Below are 11,049 nucleotides of genomic sequence, written 5' to 3'. Positions count from 1 at the left end.
GAAACGAAGCGAGCTATGGCAAAATGTTAAGAGACCTTTTTTGTAGAGAATAATGTTTCCTACAATTTACGTTCTATGATATTTTTTGATCAGAAGCGTAGTTTTCGAGATATATCGAGATATTTAAAAGTTCCGAAGCCGCACCAACATAATAGAGATACAGAAACACCGTGGCCCCTTTCTTTGAGATAACTCTGCACTATTGCGACCTGCAAATGCCAATTCCAGCTCAGCTGTGCAGAAGAAGAACAACAAGAAGAAGAAATATCTCGAAATATGTCCGTCAGGCCAGTTCCTTTGAGCTGAATCTGCAAATATCTCGGAAACGAAGCGAGCTATGGCAAAATGTTAAGCGACGTTTTTTGTAGAGAATTATGTTTCCTACAATTTATGTTCTATGATATTTTTTGATCAGAAGCGTAGTTTTCGAGATATATCGAGATATTTAAAAGTTCCGAAGCCGCACCAACATAATAGGGATACAGAAACACCGTGGCCCCTTTCTTTGAGATAACTCTGCACTAGTGCGAGCCGCAAATGCCACTTCCAGCTTAGCTGTGCAGAAGAAGAACAACAAGAAGAAGAAATATCTCGAAATATGTCCGTCAGGCGCCTTCCCTTGAGATAAATCTGCAAATATCTCGGAAACGAAGCGAGCTATGGCAAAATGTTAAGAGACCTTTTTTGTAGAAAATTAGGTTTCCTACTTTTTATGTTCTATGATATTTTTTGATCAGATGCGTAGTTCTCGAGATATATCAAGATATTTGAAAGTTCCGAAGCCGCACCAACATAATAGAGATACAGAAACACCGTGGCCCCTTTCTTTGAGATAACTGTGCACTAGTGCGAGCCGCAAGTGCCACTTCCAGCTTAGCTGTGCAGAAGAAAAACAACAAGAAGAAGAAATATCTCGAAATATGTCCGTCAGGCCCCTTCCCTTGAGATAAATCTGCAAATATCTCGGAAACGAAGCGAGCTATGGCAAAATGTTAAGAGACCTTTTTTGTACAGAATTATGTTTCCTACTTTTTATGTTCTATGATATTTTTTGATCAGATGCGCAGTTCTCGAGATATATTAAGATATTTAAAAGTTCCGAAGCCGCACCAACATAATAGAGATACAGAAACACCGTGGCCCCTTTCTTTGAGATAACTCTGCACTACTGCGAGCTGTAAATGCCACCTCCAGCTTAGCTGTGCAGAAGAAGAACAACAAGAAGAAGAAATATCTCGAAATATGTCCGTCAGGCCCCTGCCCTTGAGATATATCTGCAAATATCTCGGAAACGAAGCGAGCTATGGCAAAATGTTAAGAGACCTTTTTTGTAGAGAATTGTGTTTCCTACAATTCATGTTCTATGATATTTTTTGATCAGATGCGTAGTTCTCGAGATATATCAAGATATTTAAAAGTTCCGAAACCGCACCAACATAACAGAGATACAGAAACACCGTGGCCCCTTTCTTTGAGATAACTCTGCACTAGTGCGAGCCGCAAATGCCGCTTCCAGCTTAGCTGTGCAGAAGAAGAACAACAAGAAGAAGAAGTATCTCGAAATATGTCCGTCAGGCCCGTTCCTTTGAGCTGAATCTGCAAATATCTCGGAAACGAAGCGAGCTATGGCAAAATGTTCAGAGACGTTTTTTGTAGAGAATTATGTTTCCTACAATTTATGTTCTATGATATTTTTTGATCAGAAGCGTAGTTTTCGAGATATATCGAGATATTTAAAAGTTCCGAAGCCGCACCAACATAATAGAGATACTGAAACAATGTGGCCCCTTTCTTTGAGATAACTCTGCACTAGTGCGAGTCGCAAATGCCACTTCCAGCTTAGCTGTGCAGAAGAAGAACAACAAGAAGAAGAAATATCTCGAAATATGTCCGACAGGCCCCTTCCCTTGAGATAAATCTGCAAATATCTCGGAAACGAAGCGAGCTATGGCAAAATGTTAAGAGACCTTTTTTGTAGAAAATTAGGTTTCCTACTTTTTATGTTCTATGATATTTTTTGATCAGATGCGTAGTTCTCGAGATATATCAAGATATTTAAAAGTTCCGAAGCCGCACCAACATAATAGAGATACAGAAACACCGTGGCCCCTTTCTTTGAGATAACTCTGCACTATTGCGAGCTGTAAATGCCACTTCCAGCTTAGCTGTGCAGAAGAAGAACAACAAGAAGAAGAAATATCTCGAAATATGTCCGTCAGGCCAGTTCCTTTGAGCTGAATCTGCAAATATCTCGGAAACGAAGCGAGCTATGGCAAAATGTTGAGCGACGTTTTTTGTAGAGAATTATGTTTCCTACAATTTATGTTCTATGATATTTTTTGATCAGAAGCGTAGTTTTCGAGATATATCGAGATATTTAAAAGTTCCGAAGCCGCACCAACATAATAGGGATACAGAAACACCGTGGCCCCTTTCTTTGAGATAACTCTGCACTAGTGCGAGCCGCAAATGCCACTTCCAGCTTAGCTGTGCAGAAGAAGAACAACAAGAAGAAGAAATATCTCGAAATATGTCCGTCAGGCGCCTTCCCTTGAGATAAATCTGCAAATATCTCGGAAACGAAGCGAGCTATGGCAAAATGTTAAGAGACCTTTTTTGTACAGAATTATGTTTCCTACTTTTTATGTTCTATGATATTTTTTGATCAGATGCGTAGTTCTCGAGATATATTAAGATATTTAAAAGTTCCGAAGCCGCACCAACATAATAGAGATACAGAAACACCGTGGCCCCTTTCTTTGAGATAACTCTGCACTATTGCGAGCTGTAAATGCCACCTCCAGCTTAGCTGTGCAGAAGAAGAACAACAAGAAGAAGAAATATCTCGAAATATGTCCGTCAGGCCCCTTCCCTTGAGATAAATCTGCAAATATCTCGGAAACGAAGCGAGCTATGGCAAAATGTTAAGAGACCTTTTCTGTACAGAATTATGTTTCCTACTTTTTATGTTCTATGATATTTTTTGATCAGATGCGCAGTTCTCGAGATATATTAAGATATTTAAAAGTTCCGAAGCCGCACCAACATAATAGGGATACAGAAACACCGTGGCCCCTTTCTTTGAGATAACTCTGCACTAGTGCGAGCCGCAAATGCCACTTCCAGCTTAGCTGTGCAGAAGAAGAACAACAAGAAGAAGAAATATCTCGAAATATGTCCGTCAGGCGCCTTCCCTTGAGATAAATCTGCAAATATCTCGGAAACGAAGCGAGCTATGGCAAAATGTTAAGAGACCTTTTTTGTAGAAAATTAGGTTTCCTACTTTTTATGTTCTATGATATTTTTTGATCAGATGCGTAGTTCTCGAGATATATCAAGATATTTGAAAGTTCCGAAGCCGCACCAACATAATAGAGATACAGAAACACCGTGGCCCCTTTCTTTGAGATAACTCTGCACTAGTGCGAGCCGCAAATGCCACTTCCAGCTTAGCTGTGCAGAAGAAAAACAACAAGAAGAAGAAATATCTCGAAATATGTCCGTCAGGCCCCTTCCCTTGAGATAAATATGCAAATATCTCGGAAACGAAGCGAGCTATGGCAAAATGTTAAGAGACCTTTTTTGTACAGAATTATGTTTCCTACTTTTTATGTTCTATGATATTTTTTGATCAGATGCGCAGTTCTCGAGATATATTAAGATATTTAAAAGTTCCGAAGCCGCACCAACATAATAGAGATACAGAAACACCGTGGCCCCTTTCTTTGAGATAACTCTGCACTACTGCGAGCTGTAAATGCCACCTCCAGCTTAGCTGTGCAGAAGAAGAACAACAAGAAGAAGAAATATCTCGAAATATGTCCGTCAGGCCCCTGCCCTTGAGATATATCTGCAAATATCTCGGAAACGAAGCGAGCTATGGCAAAATGTTAAGAGACGTTTTTTGTAGAGAATTATGTTTCCTACAATTTATGTTCTATGATATTTTTTGATCAGAAGCGTAGTTTTCGAGATATATCGAGATAATTAAAAGTTCCGAAGCCGCACCAACATAATAGGGATACAGAAATACCGTGGCCCCTTTCTTTGAGATAACTCTGCACTAGTGCGAGCCGCAAATGCCACTTCCAGCTTAGCTGTGCAGAAGAAGAACAACAAGAAGAAGAAATATCTCGAAATATGTCCGTCAGCCGCCTTCCCTTGAGATAAATCTGCAAATATCTCGGAAACGAAGCGAGCTATGGCAAAATGTTAAGAGACCTTTTTTGTAGAAAATTAGGTTTCCTACTTTTTATGTTCTATGATATTTTTGGATCAGATGCGTAGTTCTCGAGATATATCAAGATATTTAAAAGTTCCGAAGCCGCACCAACATAATAGAGATACAGAAACACCGTGGCCCCTTTCTTTGAGATAACTCTGCACTATTGCGAGCTGTAAATGCCACTTCCAGCTTAGCTGTGCAGAAGAAGAACAACAAGAAGAAGAAATATCTCGAAATATGTCCGTCAGGCGCCTTCCCTTGAGATAAATCTGCAAATATCTCGGAAACGAAGCGAGCTATGGCAAAATGTTAAGAGACCTTTTTTGTAGAAAATTAGGTTTCCTACTTTTTATGTTCTATGATATTTTTTGATCAGATGCGTAGTTCTCGAGATATATCAAGATATTTGAAAGTTCCGAAGCCGCACCAACATAATAGAGATACAGAAACACCGTGGCCCCTTTCTTTGAGATAACTCTGCACTAGTGCGAGCCGCAAATGCCACTTCCAGCTTAGCTGTACAGAAGAAGAACAACAAGAAGAAGAAATATCTCGAAATATGTCCGTCAGGCCCCTTCCCTTGAGATAAATATGCAAATATCTCGGAAACGAAGCGAGCTATGGCAAAATGTTAAGAGACCTTTTTTGTAGAGAATTAAGTTTCCTACTTTTTATGTTCTATGATATTTTTTGATCAGATGCGTAGTTCTCGAGATATATCAAGATATTTAAAAGTTCCGAAGCCGCACCAACATAATAGAGATACAGAAACACCGTGGCCCCTTTCTTTGAGATAACTGTGCACTAGTGCGAGCCGCAAGTGCCACTTCCAGCTTAGCTGTGCAGAAGAAAAACAACAAGAAGAAGAAATATCTCGAAATATGTCCGTCAGGCCCCTTCCCTTGAGATAAATCTGCAAATATCTCGGAAACGAAGCGAGCTATGGCAAAATGTTAAGAGACCTTTTTTGTACAGAATTATGTTTCCTACTTTTTATGTTCTATGATATTTTTTGATCAGATGCGCAGTTCTCGAGATATATTAAGATATTTAAAAGTTCCGAAGCCGCACCAACATAATAGAGATACAGAAACACCGTGGCCCCTTTCTTTGAGATAACTCTGCACTACTGCGAGCTGTAAATGCCACCTCCAGCTTAGCTGTGCAGAAGAAGAACAACAAGAAGAAGAAATATCTCGAAATATGTCCGTCAGGCCCCTGCCCTTGAGATATATCTGCAAATATCTCGGAAACGAAGCGAGCTATGGCAAAATGTTAAGAGACCTTTTTTGTAGAGAATTGTGTTTCCTACAATTCATGTTCTATGATATTTTTTGATCAGATGCGTAGTTCTCGAGATATATCAAGATATTTAAAAGTTCCGAAACCGCACCAACATAACAGAGATACAGAAACACCGTGGCCCCTTTCTTTGAGATAACTCTGCACTAGTGCGAGCCGCAAATGCCGCTTCCAGCTTAGCTGTGCAGAAGAAGAACAACAAGAAGAAGAAATATCTCGAAATATGTCCGTTAGGCCCCTTCCCTTGAGATAAATCTGCAAATATCTCGGAAACGAAGCGAGCTATGGCAAAATGTTAAGAGACCTTTTTTGTAGAGAATTAAGTTTCCTACATTTTATGTTCTATGATATTTTTTGATCAGATGCGTAGTTCTCGAGATATATTAAGATATTTAAAAGTTCCGAAGCCGCACCAACATAATAGAGATACAGAAACACCGTGGCCCCTTTCTTTGAGATAACTCTGCACTATTGCGAGCTGTAAATGCCACTTCCAGTTTAGCTGTGCAGAAGAAGAACAACAAGAAGAAGAAATATCTCGAAATATGTCCGTCAGGCCAGATCCTTTGAGCTGAATCTGCAAATATCTCGGAAACGAAGCGAGCTATGGCAAAATGTTAAGAGACGTTTTTTGTAGAGAATTATGTTTCCTACAATTTATGTTCTATGATATTTTTTGATCAGAAGCGTAGTTTTCGAGATATATCGAGATAATTAAAAGTTCCGAAGCCGCACCAACATAATAGGGATACAGAAATACCGTGGCCCCTTTCTTTGAGATAACTCTGCACTAGTGCGAGCCGCAAATGCCACTTCCAGCTTAGCTGTGCAGAAGAAGAACAACAAGAAGAAGAAATATCTCGAAATATGTCCGTCAGGCGCCTTCCCTTGAGATAAATCTGCAAATATCTCGGAAACGAAGCGAGCTATGGCAAAATGTTAAGAGACCTTTTTTGTAGAAAATTAGGTTTCCTACTTTTTATGTTCTATGATATTTTTGGATCAGATGCGTAGTTCTCGAGATATATCAAGATATTTAAAAGTTCCGAAGCCGCACCAACATAATAGAGATACAGAAACACCGTGGCCCCTTTCTTTGAGATAACCCTGCACTATTGCGAGCTGTAAATGCCACTTCCAGCTTAGCTGTGCAGAAGAAGAACAACAAGAAGAAGAAATATCTCGAAATATGTCCGTCAGGCCAGTTCCTTTGAGCTGAATCTGCAAATATCTCGGAAACGAAGCGAGCTATGGCAAAATGTTAAGAGACGTTTTTTGTAGAGAATTATGTTTCCTACAATTTATGTTCTATGATATTTTTTGATCAGAAGCGTAGTTTTCGAGATATATCGAGATATTTAAAAGTTCCGAAGCCGCACCAACATAATAGGGATACAGAAACACCGTGGCCCCTTTCTTTGAGATAACTGTGCACTAGTGCGAGCCGCAAATGCCACTTCCAGCTTAGCTGTGCAGAAGAAAAACAACAAGAAGAAGAAATATCTCGAAATATGTCCGTCAGGCCCCTTCCCTTGAGATAAATCTGCAAATATCTCGGAAACGAAGCGAGCTATGGCAAAATGTTAAGAGACCTTTTTTGTACAGAATTATGTTTCCTACTTTTTATGTTCTATGATATTTTTTGATCAGATGCGTAGTTCTCGAGATATATTAAGATATTTAAAAGTTCCGAAGCCGCACCAACATAATAGAGATACAGAAACACCGTGGCCCCTTTCTTTGAGATAACTCTGCACTATTGCGAGCTGTAAATGCCACCTCCAGCTTAGCTGTACAGAAGAAGAACAACAAGAAGAAGAAATATCTCGAAATATGTCCGTTAGGCCCCTTCCCTTGAGATAAATCTGCAAATATCTCGGAAACGAAGCGAGCTATGGCAAAATGTTAAGAGACCTTTTTTGTAGAGAATTAAGTTTCCTACATTTTATGTTCTATGATATTTTTTGATCAGATGTGTAGTTCTCGAGATATATTAAGATATTTAAAAGTTCCGAAGCCGCACCAACATAATAGAGATACAGAAACACCGTGGCCCCTTTCTTTGAGATAACTCTGCACTATTGCGAGCTGTAAATGCCACTTCCAGTATAGCTGTGCAGAAGAAGAACAACAAGAAGAAGAAATATCTCGAAATATGTCCGTCAGGCCAGTTCCTTTGAGCTGAATCTGCAAATATCTCGGAAACGAAGCGAGCTATGGCAAAATGTTAAGAGACGTTTTTTGTAGAGAATTATGTTTCCTACAATTTATGTTCTATGATATTTTTTGATCAGAAGCGTAGTTTTCGAGATATATCGAGATAATTAAAAGTTCCGAAGCCGCACCAACATAATAGGGATACAGAAACACCGTGGCCCCTTTCTTTGAGATAACTCTGCACTAGTGCGAGCCGCAAATGCCACTTCCAGCTTAGCTGTGCAGAAGAAGAACAACAAGAAGAAGAAATATCTCGAAATATGTCCGTCAGGCGCCTTCCCTTGAGATAAATCTGCAAATATCTCGGAAACGAAGCGAGCTATGGCAAAATGTTAAGAGACCTTTTTTGTAGAAAATTAGGTTTCCTACTTTTTATGTTCTATGATATTTTTTGATCAGATGCGTAGTTCTCGAGATATATCAAGATATTTAAAAGTTCCGAAGCCGCACCAACATAATAGAGATACAGAAACACCGTGGCCCCTTTCTTTGAGATAACTCTGCACTATTGCGAGCTGTAAATGCCACTTCCAGCTTAGCTGTGCAGAAGAACAACAACAAGAAGAAGAAATATCTCGAAATATGTCCGTCAGGCCAGTTCCTTTGAGCTGAATCTGCAAATATCTCGGAAACGAAGCGAGCTATGGCAAAATGTTAAGCGACGTTTTTTGTAGAGAATTATGTTTCCTACAATTTATGTTCTATGATATTTTTTGATCAGAAGCGTAGTTTTCGAGATATATCGAGATATTTAAAAGTTCCGAAGCCGCACCAACATAATAGGGATACAGAAACACCGTGGCCCCTTTCTTTGAGATAACTCTGCACTAGTGCGAGCCGCAAATGCCACTTCCAGCTTAGCTGTGCAGAAGAAGAACAACAAGAAGAAGAAATATCTCGAAATATGTCCGTCAGGCGCCTTCCCTTGAGATAAATCTGCAAATATCTCGGAAACGAAGCGAGCTATGGCAAAATGTTAAGAGACCTTTTTTGTAGAAAATTAGGTTTCCTACTTTTTATGTTCTATGATATTTTTTGATCAGATGCGTAGTTCTCGAGATATATCAAGATATTTAAAAGTTCCGAAGCCGCACCAACATAATAGAGATACAGAAACACCGTGGCCCCTTTCTTTGAGATAACTCTGCACTATTGCGAGCTGTAAATGCCACTTCCAGCTTAGCTGTGCAGAAGAACAACAACAAGAAGAAGAAATATCTCGAAATATGTCCGTCAGGCCAGTTCCTTTGAGCTGAATCTGCAAATATCTCGGAAACGAAGCGAGCTATGGCAAAATGTTAAGAGACCTTTTTTGTAGAAAATTAGGTTTCCTACTTTTTATGTTCTATGATATTTTTTGATCAGATGCGTAGTTCTCGAGATATATCAAGATATTTAAAAGTTCCGAAGCCGCACCAACATAATAGAGATACAGAAACACCGTGGCCCCTTTCTTTGAGATAACTCTGCACTATTGCGAGCTGTAAATGCCACTTCCAGCTTAGCTGTGCAGAAGAACAACAACAAGAAGAAGAAATATCTCGAAATATGTCCGTCAGGCCAGTTCCTTTGAGCTGAATCTGCAAATATCTCGGAAACGAAGCGAGCTATGGCAAAATGTTAAGCGACGTTTTTTGTAGAGAATTATGTTTCCTACAATTTATGTTCTATGATATTTTTTGATCAGAAGCGTAGTTTTCGAGATATATCGAGATATTTAAAAGTTCCGAAGCCGCACCAACATAATAGGGATACAGAAACACCGTGGCCCCTTTCTTTGAGATAACTCTGCACTAGTGCGAGCCGCAAATGCCACTTCCAGCTTAGCTGTGCAGAAGAAGAACAACAAGAAGAAGAAATATCTCGAAATATGTCCGTCAGGCGCCTTCCCTTGAGATAAATCTGCAAATATCTCGGAAACGAAGCGAGCTATGGCAAAATGTTAAGAGACCTTTTTTGTAGAGAATAATGTTTCCTACAATTTACGTTCTATGATATTTTTTGATCAGAAGCGTAGTTTTCGAGATATAGCGAGATATTTAAAAGTTCCGAAGCCGCACCAATATAATAGAGATACAGAAACACCGTGGCCCCTTTCTTTGAGATAACTCTGCACTATTGCGACCTGCAAATGCCACTTCCAGCTCAGCTGTGCAGAAGAAGAACAACAAGAAGAAGAAATATCTCGAAATATGTCCGTCAGGCCAGTTCCTTTGAGCTGAATCTGCAAATATCTCGGAAACGAAGCGAGCTATGGCAAAATGTTAAGCGACGTTTTTTGTAGAGAATTATGTTTCCTACAATTTATGTTCTATGATATTTTTTGATCAGAAGCGTAGTTTTCGAGATATATCGAGATATTTAAAAGTTCCGAAGCCGCACCAACATAATAGGGATACAGAAACACCGTGGCCCCTTTCTTTGAGATAACTCTGCACTATTGCGAGCTGTAAATGCCACTTCCAGTTTAGCTGTGCAGAAGAACAACAACAAGAAGAAGAAATATCTCGAAATATGTCCGTCAGGCCAGTTCCTTTGAGCTGAATCTGCAAAGATCTCGGAAACGAAGCGAGCTATGGCAAAATGTTAAGAGACGTTTTTTGTAGAGAATTATGTTTCCTACAATTTATGTTCTATGATATTTTTTGATCAGAAGCGTAGTTTTCGAGATATATCGAGATATTTAAAAGTTCCGAAGCCGCACCAACATAATAGGGATACAGAAACACCGTGGCCCCTTTCTTTGAGATAACTCTGCACTAGTGCGAGCCGCAAATGCCACTTCCAGCTTAGCTGTGCAGAAGAAGAACAACAAGAAGAAGAAATATCTCGAAATATGTCCGTCAGGCGCCTTCCCTTGAGATAAATCTGCAAATATCTCGGAAACGAAGCGAGCTATGGCAAAATGTTAAGAGACCTTTTTTGTAGAAAATTAGGTTTCCTACTTTTTATGTTCTATGATATTTTTTGATCAGATGCGTAGTTCTCGAGATATATCAAGATATTTAAAAGTTCCGAAGCCGCACCAACATAATAGAGATACAGAAACACCGTGGCCCCTTTCTTTGAGATAACTCTGCACTAGTGCGAGCCGCAAATGCCACTTCCAGCTTAGCTGTACAGAAGAAGAACAACAAGAAGAAGAAATATCTCGAAATATGTCCGTTAGGCCCCTTCCCTTGAGATAAATCTGCAAATATCTCGGAAACGAAGCGAGCTATGGCAAAATGTTAAGAGACCTTTTTTGTAGAGAATTAAGTTTCCTACATTTTATGTTCTATGATATTTTTTGATCAGATGCGTAG

This window comes from Osmia lignaria, unplaced genomic scaffold (assembly GCF_051020975.1).
Source record: "Osmia lignaria lignaria isolate PbOS001 unplaced genomic scaffold, iyOsmLign1 scaffold0005, whole genome shotgun sequence".
NCBI lineage: Eukaryota > Metazoa > Arthropoda > Insecta > Hymenoptera > Megachilidae > Osmia > Osmia lignaria.
The sequence above is the reverse complement of the archived record's forward strand: the minus strand, read 5'-3'. Positions refer to the sequence as shown.